The sequence below is a fragment of the Eschrichtius robustus genome, unplaced genomic scaffold (genome assembly GCF_028021215.1).
Source record: "Eschrichtius robustus isolate mEscRob2 unplaced genomic scaffold, mEscRob2.pri scaffold_661, whole genome shotgun sequence".
NCBI classification, from domain to species: domain Eukaryota; kingdom Metazoa; phylum Chordata; class Mammalia; order Artiodactyla; family Eschrichtiidae; genus Eschrichtius; species Eschrichtius robustus.
In genome coordinates this window covers 104359-117884 of record NW_027175536.1, presented here as the reverse complement: position 1 = coordinate 117884, position 13526 = coordinate 104359, and the positions used below count along the sequence as shown (strand labels likewise).

Sequence of the window (13526 nt, the reverse complement as noted above, 5' to 3'; positions counted from 1 at the left end):
AGGGAAGGAACACAGGTGCACATTCATGGACCATCCCAACCTTTTCCTCTCCTTTCTCAATGTGCTTCACGGCGGGTCCTTGTTCCACTGAATGGTGCCTTCACAGCACAGTATGGTGTCTTCTCACTGGGCCCGATTTGGAGCCGTTGGGATGTTTTGTCCCTGTGTGGCCTCCTTGCCCCTATGTTGAGGATGTTAAGGTGTTCCTTCGGACAGCCCAGCGTCATTGCTATGCCCAGTCGGCATAGCATTCCCTGAGGTTTGGAGCTCTTCCCGGAGGTCTTTGGGCCCAACCATGCAGAAAGAAGCGAGTTGGCTGCCAAGGAAATGCTACAGGTTTAAGGGCTGGAGTGAATGTGTGCTGCAGGGGTCATTTTGTCCTGCCGCCTTCTGGTGCTGCGAGCCTGTGATCTCCAGCATGCATGGCTTCAAGCCAGAGAAGTCATGCCGGTTCAAGGGTCCAGGATGTTGGAGGCGTTCCCTCATTGCACGGCTGTGGGTGACACGTTGGTTCTGGAGGACCAGGGTCTCATGGTTTCTCCAAGGTCTAGTCCTTGAAGGGAAGAAAGACAATGTGCAAGGTGGTACAATAAGATACCCAGTTGCTGCAAGGGTTTGCCCCGCCACTTTGGGCATTGGAATGGCTCCCTTGCCATTAGCTTTGGTTGCGGTCCTAAGAAGTTCCTCTGGCTTGGCAGGAGACCAGGAAGTATGCCTGCTGGTGAGTCTCCCTTGATCAGTCCAGGGGTTCCTCAGGTGCCCTTTGTCACGGGTCCCTACGAGCCGCTTTTGATGGAGGTCGTCATATTCGGCCAAGGGCCCTTCCCTTGTGGAAGATCTCTCGCCTTGAGGGTGTGTCCACTGTGTGGAATCATAAGTGCCAAGGGCGTGTTTGTTGCCAAAGAGGGCACTTGCTCTTAGGCTGAGGGGGCCCAGTTGTCCTGAGGGTGTCTCAGGGGATCAGGAAGACATCGTTTTGCTGTGATGCGGGGCAGATTGCTCAGGAGAGGAATTTCAGGGCCCGAGACCAGGGTGTTGTTGGCCGGCGGCGCTCTTTGTCCTGATGGCCGCATGCTCTGAAGGCGCCTGTGCCACGATGCTTTCACGTTTGGGTGCGTACACACAGGCAAGACGGACAGCAAATGAAATGTTGAGGAGAGATAGAACACACATCACTGGGTGGTATCGACCTGTCCCTCGCTGTGCCCGTGCACCCTCCTCAAGCCTGCGTGTGTTCTCTCACCCGAGCCAGGTGGAATGCCAGGGAAAGAATGCTAGCAGCAGCCTGGGGCCATCCGTATAATCCCTGATACCCGTTGAAAGGAGGACGGCGTGGCAAGGCGAGGCCAGGCGAAGGAGTCTCGGATGGGTCCTGGCGTGCATTCCATGAGGATCCTGCTTTAACCCTTGTTGCGGTAAGGGACACTTCTTTGCTTAACCTAAAGGTTTGGCGACGGGAACGTGTGCACCGGGGCTACACCCTCACCTTCTGGTAATTTCTCGGGGAACACGAGCTTTGATGCCCTGAGAACTGGCTGCATTTCCTGACCCATGGCTCGGCTCTGGCCACTTCTGTACGCTGATATGATTCAGCTCGCTGGCCGTCCCATGGTGGAATCTGCAACTTTGCATGTCCAACGTTTGAGCCCGTGTTTGGATCGATGATGACTCCCACAAATGCATTCCTTGGAAATCTGAACAAAATGAGTGAAAAATCCCTACCGTCTCCTCTTTGGAACTGAGGTCCAGCACGTGGCTCCCAAAAGGAAAGTAGGGAGAGGTTCACATTGCATTTGCGGCTGTGGGTGTCCACAGCCACGTTGTTCAAGTTGAGGGTTGTGGTCATCTCATGGGGAGAAGAGCCATTGGGAAAGGAGCCTGGGATGCCAATGCAGGTGGGAAGGCTTGGGACAGCTTGCCGTCTCTTTGTTCCTTGGTCTAGCCAGGACTGCTGTCCCCTGTCACGGTTCAGCATGCAGGTAGGAGAGGAAGCGTGCGCCATTGCTGGTTCTGCCACCTGCGCTTGTGTTCTACAGGCTGCCCCCACCTGCTGGTCATTGCCGTGTGGCCTCAAAGAAACAGAAGTCTGTAGGCTCAGGGTCAGAACAGGATTCCAGGCCTAGGCCAGGCTTCTTTGTCATGTTCTGCTTGGGAGACCATATGCAATTTAGGTTTCTCCTGATGAGGGGAGAAATCAAATGGGCCAGTGTTCCTGGGAGTTTAGGCAATCTGATGGCTCCTCCTCGGGTTGTGTCCTGCTTGTGTGTGCTGTGTGAAGGGGCTGGAAAATGCCTTAGTCAAGCTTGGTCACGGCAAGCTTCCTTGGTGAGGGGTGGCTCTGGCATCTTGCCGTGACACGTTGGGATCCCGGTGGAGAGAGAGTAAGGCAAGGCGAGTGAAAGAGACACGTGAGATGGCTGACTAAGCCCACAGGTTTATTGGTGGGTGGATAGATCGACGGTGGCCATGGGGTCCCCGGAACACATTTGGGATTCCCTCAGGAGCATCTGGAGGCACGTGTAGGGAGAGAATACGGGAGCACCTTTGTGGACTGTCCCGCCTCTTTCCTCTCCTTGGTCGATTTGCTTCATGGCGGGTCCTTGTCCAGCGAAAGGTTGCCTTCATGGCACAGTATGGTGTCTTCTCATGGGGGCCGATTTAGAGGCCTTGGGGTGTTTTGTCCCTGTCTGGCCACGTTCCCCCTGTGTTGAAGATGTGAAGGTGTTCCTGAGGACAGCCAAGCATCATTTCTATACCCGGCCCACATAGCGTTCCCTGAGGATTGGAGCTCTACTAGGAGGTCATTGGGCGCAACCATGCAGAAACAAGGGAGTCGGTTGCCAAGGAAAGGCTACAGTTTTAAGGGCAGGAGAGGATGTGTGGTGTGGGTGTCATTTTTCCTGCCACCCGCTGGTGCGTCGAGACTGTGGTATCCGGCGAGCCTGGCCACAGGCCAGACAAATCATACCGGTTCAAGTGTCTAGGCTGTTGTCTGGGTTCTCTCGTTGCATGGCTGTGGGTAACAAGTTGCTTGTAGAGTACCTGGGCCTCACGGTTTCCCCAATGTCACGTCACTGATGGGCCCAGAGTGTGAAAGTGCCAGACACCACTGCAAGTTACACCATTGTTGCAAGGGTTTCCCCGCCGCGTTGAGCATCGGAATGGTTCCCGTGCCATTAGCTTTGTGTGTGGGCTAAGGGTAGGTTGCCAGTCTTGGCAGCAGGCCAGGAAGTATGGCTACAGGTGAATCTCCATTATTCAGTCCAGGAGTTCCTCTGGTGCGATTTGTCACCGGTCCCTACAAGCTGCTTTTGTTGGAGGTCGTGACATTTGTCCAAGGGTCGTTCCCTTGTGGAAGATCTCAGGGACCACATTTCCCCTTGAGGCTGAGTCCATTGTGTGGAAGCGTATGCGCCAGGAGTGGTTTGGTTCCCCAGAGGGCAGTGGCTCTTACGCTGAGTAATCCCATTTCCCCTGAGGGTGTCTCAGCGGTTCAGGATGACATCCCTATGCTGTGTCGGTGGGGAGGCGGCTCAGGCAGGGAAGTTCAAGGCCCATACCAGGGGTTTGATGGACGGCCGTGCTCTTTGTGTTGATGCCCGTGCACTCTGAAGGCATCTGTGCCATGATGCATTCACGTTTGGCTGTGGACACACAGACATGATGGGCTGCAAATGAAATGTTGAGGGGAGATATAGCGCACATCGCAGCGCACTTCGCTGGGCGGTATCACCCTTTGCCTCTGTGCCCCCGTTCACTTTTCTCAAACATCCCTGTGTTCTGTCACACTGAGGCAGGTGGTGGAGTGCCCGGGAACAAACACCTGCAGCAGCATGGGGCCCTCTGTATAGTCCATGAAACCTGGCGAAGTGAGGACAGTGCGGCAAGTTGAGGCAAGTCGAGGCAAAAGAGTCTCAGAGTGATTTTGGCGTGAAGTACTTGAGGATCCTCGTAGGAACCTTGTGGTGGTGAGTGGAAATTCTTTGCAGAAACCTAGATGTTTGGCCACGGGGACTTGTGCCCTGAGACTACACCCTCACCTTCTTGGCTCCTCCAGTGGCACCCCAGATCCGATGCCATGATCCTTAGCTCCATTGGCAGCCCCGTGGGTCGGCTCTGGCCGCTCCTGACTGCTGACATGATTGAGATCGTTGGCTGCCCTGCGGTGGAGCCTGCAACTTTGAACGTGCAGCCTTTGAGCAGGTGGATTGATGATGACTCCCATAAATGCACTGCTTGGAACTCTGAACCAATGAATGGGTCTCAGGTTTCTCCGCGGTCATGTCACTGACAGTCCCGGGGGCAAAAATACAATGCGCCAGGGCAAGTTACCCAGTTGCTGCAAGGGTTTGCCCTGCCAGTTTGGGCATTGGAATATCTCCAATGCCAATAGCTTTCTGTACGACCCAAGGGCATCGCCTCTGGCTTGACAAGGTTCGTGGTAGAAACCTTGTGGGGGTAAACGGAACTTCTTTGAAGAAACCTAGATGTTTGGCCACGGGGACTTGTGCGGCGAGACTACCCCGTCACATTCCGGGCTCTTCCTGGGGAACCCGAGCTCCAATGCCCTGAGACTTGGGTGCACTTTCTGCCCCGTGGCTCGAGTCTGGCCGCTCCCTACTGCTGAGAGGTTTTAGCTTGCTGACAATCCGCGACTTTGCACGTCCAGCCTTTGAGCAGCTGCGTGGATCGATGATGACTCCCATAAATGCATTCCTTCAAAATCTAAACAAAATGAATGAGCAATACCTACCATCTTCTCATCCTAACTGAGGTCCAGCACGTGGCTCCCAAAGGAAAATTAGGGAGAGGTCCATGTCGCATTTGCTACTGTGGGCGTGTGCAGCAACATTGTTCAAGTTGAGGGTGGCGGGCTTCTCGTGCAGAAAGAGCCATGTGGAAAGGAGCCTGGGATGTCCATCTACATGGGAAGGCTAAGGACAACTTGATGTCTCTGGGCACCTGAGTCTAGCCAAAACTGCTATATCCTGCCGCGGTCTGTATGCAGGTATGAAAGGAAGCGTGAGCCACTGGTACTCCTCTGGCTTCCCCTCGAGATCTACAGGCCACCCTCGAGCTCAGGTCGTTGCCTTGTTCCCGCAAGGAAGCAGAAGTCTCTGCACTCAGGGTCAGAGAAGGAGTCCTGGCCAGGCCAGGCTTCTATGTCATGTTCAGCTTGGGAGGTGGGATGTAGTTTACATTTGCCCTGATGGTCAGGGGAAATCAAATGGGCCACCGTCCCACAGATTTGGGCGACGCTGCTGGCTCCTCCTTGGGTTGTGTCCTGCTTGTGTGTTGTGTGTGGAGAGGTTGGAAAATGCCTTAGGCAATTCCAGGGGATATCAAGCTACTTAGGTGAGGGGTGGATTCGTCTGGATCCTGGTGGAGAGAGGAAGGCAAGGCGAGTGGGAAATACACGTGAGAGTGTTGGCTAAGCCCACAGGCTTACTGTTGGGTGGATAGATGTTCGGTGGACATAGGGTTCCCGGAACTCTTTTGGGATATCTTCAGGAGCATTTGGAGTCCCGTGTAGGGAAGGAACACAGGTGCACATTCATGGACCATCCCAACCTTTTCCTCTCCTTTCTCAATGTGCTTCACGGCGGGTCCTTGTTCCACTGAATGGTGCCTTCACAGCACAGTATGGTGTCTTCTCACTGGGCCCGATTTGGAGCCGTTGGGATGTTTTGTCCCTGTGTGGCCTCCTTGCCCCTATGTTGAGGATGTTAAGGTGTTCCTTCGGACAGCCCAGTGTCATTGCTATGCCCAGTCGGCATAGCATTCCCTGAGGTTTGGAGCTCTTCCCGGAGGTCTTTGGGCCCAACCATGCAGAAAGAAGCGAGTTGGCTGCCAAGGAAATGCTACAGGTTTAAGGGCTGGAGTGAATGTGTGCTGCAGGGGTCATTTTGTCCTGCCGCCTTCTGGTGCTGCGAGCCTGTGATCTCCAGCATGCATGGCTTCAAGCCAGAGAAGTCATGCCGGTTCAAGGGTCCAGGATGTTGGAGGCGTTCCCTCATTGCACGGCTGTGGGTGACACGTTGGTTCTGGAGGACCAGGGTCTCATGGTTTCTCCAAGGTCTAGTCCTTGAAGGGAAGAAAGACAATGTGCAAGGTGGTACAATAAGATACCCAGTTGCTGCAAGGGTTTGCCCCGCCACTTTGGGCATTGGAATGGCTCCCTTGCCATTAGCTTTGGTTGCGGTCCTAAGAAGTTCCTCTGGCTTGGCAGGAGACCAGGAAGTATGCCTGCTGGTGAGTCTCCCTTGATCAGTCCAGGGGTTCCTCAGGTGCCCTTTGTCACGGGTCCCTACGAGCCGCTTTTGATGGAGGTCGTCATATTCGGCCAAGGGCCCTTCCCTTGTGGAAGATCTCTCGCCTTGAGGGTGTGTCCACTGTGTGGAATCATAAGTGCCAAGGGCGTGTTTGTTGCCAAAGAGGGCACTTGCTCTTAGGCTGAGGGGGCCCAGTTGTCCTGAGGGTGTCTCAGGGGATCAGGAAGACATCGTTTTGCTGTGATGCGGGGCAGATTGCTCAGGAGAGGAATTTCAGGGACCGAGACCAGGGTGTTGTTGGCCGGCGGCGCTCTTTGTCCTGATGGCCGCATGCTCTGAAGGCGCCTGTGCCACGATGCTTTCACGTTTGGGTGCGTACACACAGGCAAGACGGACAGCAAATGAAATGTTGAGGAGAGATAGAACACACATCACTGGGTGGTATCGACCTGTCCCTCGCTGTGCCCGTGCACCCTCCTCAAGCCTGCGTGTGTTCTCTCACCCGAGCCAGGTGGAATGCCAGGGAAAGAATGCTAGCAGCAGCCTGGGGCCATCCGTATAATCCCTGATACCCGTTGAAAGGAGGACGGCGTGGCAAGGCGAGGCCAGGCGAAGGAGTCTCGGATGGGTCCTGGCGTGCATTCCATGAGGATCCTGCTTTAACCCTTGTTGCGGTAAGGGACACTTCTTTGCTTAACCTAAAGGTTTGGCGACGGGAACGTGTGCACCGGGGCTACACCCTCACCTTCTGGTAATTTCTCGGGGAACACGAGCTTTGATGCCCTGAGAACTGGCTGCATTTCCTGACCCATGGCTCGGCTCTGGCCACTTCTGTACGCTGATATGATTCAGCTCGCTGGCCGTCCCATGGTGGAATCTGCAACTTTGCATGTCCAACGTTTGAGCCCGTGTTTGGATCGATGATGACTCCCACAAATGCATTCCTTGGAAATCTGAACAAAATGAGTGAAAAATCCCTACCGTCTCCTCTTTGGAACTGAGGTCCAGCACGTGGCTCCCAAAAGGAAAGTAGGGAGAGGTTCACATTGCATTTGCGGCTGTGGGTGTCCACAGCCACGTTGTTCAAGTTGAGGGTTGTGGTCATCTCATGGGGAGAAGAGCCATTGGGAAAGGAGCCTGGGATGCCAATGCAGGTGGGAAGGCTTGGGACAGCTTGCCGTCTCTTTGTTCCTTGGTCTAGCCAGGACTGCTGTCCCCTGTCACGGTTCAGCATGCAGGTAGGAGAGGAAGCGTGCGCCATTGCTGGTTCTGCCACCTGCGCTTGTGTTCTACAGGCTGCCCCCACCTGCTGGTCATTGCCGTGTGGCCTCAAAGAAACAGAAGTCTGTAGGCTCAGGGTCAGAACAGGATTCCAGGCCTAGGCCAGGCTTCTTTGTCATGTTCTGCTTGGGAGACCATATGCAATTTAGGTTTCTCCTGATGAGGGGAGAAATCAAATGGGCCAGTGTTCCTGGGAGTTTAGGCAATCTGATGGCTCCTCCTCGGGTTGTGTCCTGCTTGTGTGTGCTGTGTGAAGGGGCTGGAAAATGCCTTAGTCAAGCTTGGTCACGGCAAGCTTCCTTGGTGAGGGGTGGCTCTGGCATCTTGCCGTGACACGTTGGGATCCCGGTGGAGAGAGAGTAAGGCAAGGCGAGTGAAAGAGACACGTGAGATGGCTGACTAAGCCCACAGGTTTATTGGTGGGTGGATAGATCGACGGTGGCCATGGGGTCCCCGGAACACATTTGGGATTCCCTCAGGAGCATCTGGAGGCACGTGTAGGGAGAGAATACGGGAGCACCTTTGTGGACTGTCCCGCCTCTTTCCTCTCCTTGGTCGATTTGCTTCATGGCGGGTCCTTGTCCAGCGAAAGGTTGCCTTCATGGCACAGTATGGTGTCTTCTCATGGGGGCCGATTTAGAGGCCTTGGGGTGTTTTGTCCCTGTCTGGCCACGTTCCCCCTGTGTTGAAGATGTGAAGGTGTTCCTGAGGACAGCCAAGCATCATTTCTATACCCGGCCCACATAGCGTTCCCTGAGGATTGGAGCTCTACTAGGAGGTCATTGGGCGCAACCATGCAGAAACAAGGGAGTCGGTTGCCAAGGAAAGGCTACAGTTTTAAGGGCAGGAGAGGATGTGTGGTGTGGGTGTCATTTTTCCTGCCACCCGCTGGTGCGTCGAGACTGTGGTATCCGGCGAGCCTGGCCACAGGCCAGACAAATCATACCGGTTCAAGTGTCTAGGCTGTTGTCTGGGTTCTCTCGTTGCATGGCTGTGGGTAACAAGTTGCTTGTAGAGTACCTGGGCCTCACGGTTTCCCCAATGTCACGTCACTGATGGGCCCAGAGTGTGAAAGTGCCAGACACCACTGCAAGTTACACCATTGTTGCAAGGGTTTCCCCGCCGCGTTGAGCATCGGAATGGTTCCCGTGCCATTAGCTTTGTGTGTGGGCTAAGGGTAGGTTGCCAGTCTTGGCAGCAGGCCAGGAAGTATGGCTACAGGTGAATCTCCATTATTCAGTCCAGGAGTTCCTCTGGTGCGATTTGTCACCGGTCCCTACAAGCTGCTTTTGTTGGAGGTCGTGACATTTGTCCAAGGGTCGTTCCCTTGTGGAAGATCTCAGGGACCACATTTCCCCTTGAGGCTGAGTCCATTGTGTGGAAGCGTATGCGCCAGGAGTGGTTTGGTTCCCCAGAGGGCAGTGGCTCTTACGCTGAGTAATCCCATTTCCCCTGAGGGTGTCTCAGCGGTTCAGGATGACATCCCTATGCTGTGTCGGTGGGGAGGCGGCTCAGGCGGGGAAGTTCAAGGCCCATACCAGGGGTTTGATGGACGGCCGTGCTCTTTGTGTTGATGCCCGTGCACTCTGAAGGCATCTGTGCCATGATGCATTCACGTTTGGCTGTGGACACACAGACATGATGGGCTGCAAATGAAATGTTGAGGGGAGATATAGCGCACATCGCAGCGCACTTCGCTGGGCGGTATCACCCTTTGCCTCTGTGCCCCCGTTCACTTTTCTCAAACATCCCTGTGTTCTGTCACACTGAGGCAGGTGGTGGAGTGCCCGGGAACAAACACCTGCAGCAGCATGGGGCCCTCTGTATAGTCCATGAAACCTGGCGAAGTGAGGACAGTGCGGCAAGTTGAGGCAAGTCGAGGCAAAAGAGTCTCAGAGTGATTTTGGCGTGAAGTACTTGAGGATCCTCGTAGGAACCTTGTGGTGGTGAGTGGAAATTCTTTGCAGAAACCTAGATGTTTGGCCACGGGGACTTGTGCCCTGAGACTACACCCTCACCTTCTTGGCTCCTCCAGTGGCACCCCAGATCCGATGCCATGATCCTTAGCTCCATTGGCAGCCCCGTGGGTCGGCTCTGGCCGCTCCTGACTGCTGACATGATTGAGATCGTTGGCTGCCCTGCGGTGGAGCCTGCAACTTTGAACGTGCAGCCTTTGAGCAGGTGGATTGATGATGACTCCCATAAATGCACTGCTTGGAACTCTGAACCAATGAATGGGTCTCAGGTTTCTCCGCGGTCATGTCACTGACAGTCCCGGGGGCGAAAATACAATGCGCCAGGGCAAGTTACCCAGTTGCTGCAAGGGTTTGCCCTGCCAGTTTGGGCATTGGAATATCTCCAATGCCAATAGCTTTCTGTACGACCCAAGGGCATCGCCTCTGGCTTGACAAGGTTCGTGGTAGAAACCTTGTGGGGGTAAACGGAACTTCTTTGAAGAAACCTAGATGTTTGGCCACGGGGACTTGTGCGGCGAGACTACCCCGTCACATTCCGGGCTCTTCCTGGGGAACCCGAGCTCCAATGCCCTGAGACTTGGGTGCACTTTCTGCCCCGTGGCTCGAGTCTGGCCGCTCCCTACTGCTGAGAGGTTTTAGCTTGCTGACAATCCGCGACTTTGCACGTCCAGCCTTTGAGCAGCTGCGTGGATCGATGATGACTCCCATAAATGCATTCCTTCAAAATCTAAACAAAATGAATGAGCAATACCTACCATCTTCTCATCCTAACTGAGGTCCAGCACGTGGCTCCCAAAGGAAAATTAGGGAGAGGTCCATGTCGCATTTGCTACTGTGGGCGTGTGCAGCAACATTGTTCAAGTTGAGGGTGGCGGGCTTCTCGTGCAGAAAGAGCCATGTGGAAAGGAGCCTGGGATGTCCATCTACATGGGAAGGCTAAGGACAACTTGATGTCTCTGGGCACCTGAGTCTAGCCAAAACTGCTATATCCTGCCGCGGTCTGTATGCAGGTATGAAAGGAAGCGTGAGCCACTGGTACTCCTCTGGCTTCCCCTCGAGATCTACAGGCCACCCTCGAGCTCAGGTCGTTGCCTTGTTCCCGCAAGGAAGCAGAAGTCTCTGCACTCAGGGTCAGAGAAGGAGTCCTGGCCAGGCCAGGCTTCTATGTCATGTTCAGCTTGGGAGGTGGGATGTAGTTTACATTTGCCCTGATGGTCAGGGGAAATCAAATGGGCCACCGTCCCACAGATTTGGGCGACGCTGCTGGCTCCTCCTTGGGTTGTGTCCTGCTTGTGTGTTGTGTGTGGAGAGGTTGGAAAATGCCTTAGGCAATTCCAGGGGATATCAAGCTACTTAGGTGAGGGGTGGATTCGTCTGGATCCTGGTGGAGAGAGGAAGGCAAGGCGAGTGGGAAATACACGTGAGAGTGTTGGCTAAGCCCACAGGCTTACTGTTGGGTGGATAGATGTTCGGTGGACATAGGGTTCCCGGAACTCTTTTGGGATATCTTCAGGAGCATTTGGAGTCCCGTGTAGGGAAGGAACACAGGTGCACATTCATGGACCATCCCAACCTTTTCCTCTCCTTTCTCAATGTGCTTCACGGCGGGTCCTTGTTCCACTGAATGGTGCCTTCACAGCACAGTATGGTGTCTTCTCACTGGGCCCGATTTGGAGCCGTTGGGATGTTTTGTCCCTGTGTGGCCTCCTTGCCCCTATGTTGAGGATGTTAAGGTGTTCCTTCGGACAGCCCAGTGTCATTGCTATGCCCAGTCGGCATAGCATTCCCTGAGGTTTGGAGCTCTTCCCGGAGGTCTTTGGGCCCAACCATGCAGAAAGAAGCGAGTTGGCTGCCAAGGAAATGCTACAGGTTTAAGGGCTGGAGTGAATGTGTGCTGCAGGGGTCATTTTGTCCTGCCGCCTTCTGGTGCTGCGAGCCTGTGATCTCCAGCATGCATGGCTTCAAGCCAGAGAAGTCATGCCGGTTCAAGGGTCCAGGATGTTGGAGGCGTTCCCTCATTGCACGGCTGTGGGTGACACGTTGGTTCTGGAGGACCAGGGTCTCATGGTTTCTCCAAGGTCTAGTCCTTGAAGGGAAGAAAGACAATGTGCAAGGTGGTACAATAAGATACCCAGTTGCTGCAAGGGTTTGCCCCGCCACTTTGGGCATTGGAATGGCTCCCTTGCCATTAGCTTTGGTTGCGGTCCTAAGAAGTTCCTCTGGCTTGGCAGGAGACCAGGAAGTATGCCTGCTGGTGAGTCTCCCTTGATCAGTCCAGGGGTTCCTCAGGTGCCCTTTGTCACGGGTCCCTACGAGCCGCTTTTGATGGAGGTCGTCATATTCGGCCAAGGGCCCTTCCCTTGTGGAAGATCTCTCGCCTTGAGGGTGTGTCCACTGTGTGGAATCATAAGTGCCAAGGGCGTGTTTGTTGCCAAAGAGGGCACTTGCTCTTAGGCTGAGGGGGCCCAGTTGTCCTGAGGGTGTCTCAGGGGATCAGGAAGACATCGTTTTGCTGTGATGCGGGGCAGATTGCTCAGGAGAGGAATTTCAGGGACCGAGACCAGGGTGTTGTTGGCCGGCGGCGCTCTTTGTCCTGATGGCCGCATGCTCTGAAGGCGCCTGTGCCACGATGCTTTCACGTTTGGGTGCGTACACACAGGCAAGACGGACAGCAAATGAAATGTTGAGGAGAGATAGAACACACATCACTGGGTGGTATCGACCTGTCCCTCGCTGTGCCCGTGCACCCTCCTCAAGCCTGCGTGTGTTCTCTCACCCGAGCCAGGTGGAATGCCAGGGAAAGAATGCTAGCAGCAGCCTGGGGCCATCCGTATAATCCCTGATACCCGTTGAAAGGAGGACGGCGTGGCAAGGCGAGGCCAGGCGAAGGAGTCTCGGATGGGTCCTGGCGTGCATTCCATGAGGATCCTGCTTTAACCCTTGTTGCGGTAAGGGACACTTCTTTGCTTAACCTAAAGGTTTGGCGACGGGAACGTGTGCACCGGGGCTACACCCTCACCTTCTGGTAATTTCTCGGGGAACACGAGCTTTGATGCCCTGAGAACTGGCTGCATTTCCTGACCCATGGCTCGGCTCTGGCCACTTCTGTACGCTGATATGATTCAGCTCGCTGGCCGTCCCATGGTGGAATCTGCAACTTTGCATGTCCAACGTTTGAGCCCGTGTTTGGATCGATGATGACTCCCACAAATGCATTCCTTGGAAATCTGAACAAAATGAGTGAAAAATCCCTACCGTCTCCTCTTTGGAACTGAGGTCCAGCACGTGGCTCCCAAAAGGAAAGTAGGGAGAGGTTCACATTGCATTTGCGGCTGTGGGTGTCCACAGCCACGTTGTTCAAGTTGAGGGTTGTGGTCATCTCATGGGGAGAAGAGCCATTGGGAAAGGAGCCTGGGATGCCAATGCAGGTGGGAAGGCTTGGGACAGCTTGCCGTCTCTTTGTTCCTTGGTCTAGCCAGGACTGCTGTCCCCTGTCACGGTTCAGCATGCAGGTAGGAGAGGAAGCGTGCGCCATTGCTGGTTCTGCCACCTGCGCTTGTGTTCTACAGGCTGCCCCCACCTGCTGGTCATTGCCTTGTGGCCTCAAAGAAACAGAAGTCTGTAGGCTCAGGGTCAGAACAGGATTCCAGGCCTAGGCCAGGCTTCTTTGTCATGTTCTGCTTGGGAGACCATATGCAATTTAGGTTTCTCCTGATGAGGGGAGAAATCAAATGGGCCAGTGTTCCTGGGAGTTTAGGCAATCTGATGGCTCCTCCTCGGGTTGTGTCCTGCTTGTGTGTGCTGTGTGAAGGGGCTGGAAAATGCCTTAGTCAAGCTTGGTCACGGCAAGCTTCCTTGGTGAGGGGTGGCTCTGGCATCTTGCCGTGACACGTTGGGATCCCGGTGGAGAGAGAGTAAGGCAAGGCGAGTGAAAGAGACACGTGAGATGGCTGACTAAGCCCACAGGTTTATTGGTGGGTGGATAGATCGACAGTGG

The 13526-nt window shown here is 54.6% G+C and overlaps 7 non-coding genes across 7 annotated transcripts; all 7 read left to right on the top strand.

Moving 5' to 3' along the window:
* Window positions 1–1655: 1655 nt before the first annotated feature.
* On the top strand, window positions 1656–1747 carry LOC137758118 (small nucleolar RNA SNORD116). Its single transcript, XR_011072788.1, has one exon. It is a non-coding gene; the product is annotated as a small nucleolar RNA SNORD116 (small nucleolar RNA).
* Window positions 1748–4205: 2458 nt separating this feature from the next.
* LOC137758100 (small nucleolar RNA SNORD116) lies at window positions 4206–4297 on the top strand. The gene has a single exon (XR_011072771.1). It is a non-coding gene; the product is annotated as a small nucleolar RNA SNORD116 (small nucleolar RNA).
* Window positions 4298–4686: 389 nt separating this feature from the next.
* On the top strand, window positions 4687–4778 carry LOC137758147 (small nucleolar RNA SNORD116). The gene has a single exon (XR_011072816.1). It is a non-coding gene; the product is annotated as a small nucleolar RNA SNORD116 (small nucleolar RNA).
* Window positions 4779–7186: 2408 nt separating this feature from the next.
* Window positions 7187–7278, top strand: LOC137758117 (small nucleolar RNA SNORD116). Its single transcript, XR_011072787.1, has one exon. It is a non-coding gene; the product is annotated as a small nucleolar RNA SNORD116 (small nucleolar RNA).
* Window positions 7279–9736: 2458 nt separating this feature from the next.
* On the top strand, window positions 9737–9828 carry LOC137758099 (small nucleolar RNA SNORD116). The gene has a single exon (XR_011072770.1). It is a non-coding gene; the product is annotated as a small nucleolar RNA SNORD116 (small nucleolar RNA).
* Window positions 9829–10217: 389 nt separating this feature from the next.
* On the top strand, window positions 10218–10309 carry LOC137758146 (small nucleolar RNA SNORD116). The gene has a single exon (XR_011072815.1). It is a non-coding gene; the product is annotated as a small nucleolar RNA SNORD116 (small nucleolar RNA).
* Window positions 10310–12717: 2408 nt separating this feature from the next.
* On the top strand, window positions 12718–12809 carry LOC137758116 (small nucleolar RNA SNORD116). Its single transcript, XR_011072786.1, has one exon. It is a non-coding gene; the product is annotated as a small nucleolar RNA SNORD116 (small nucleolar RNA).
* Window positions 12810–13526: the final 717 nt, after the last annotated feature.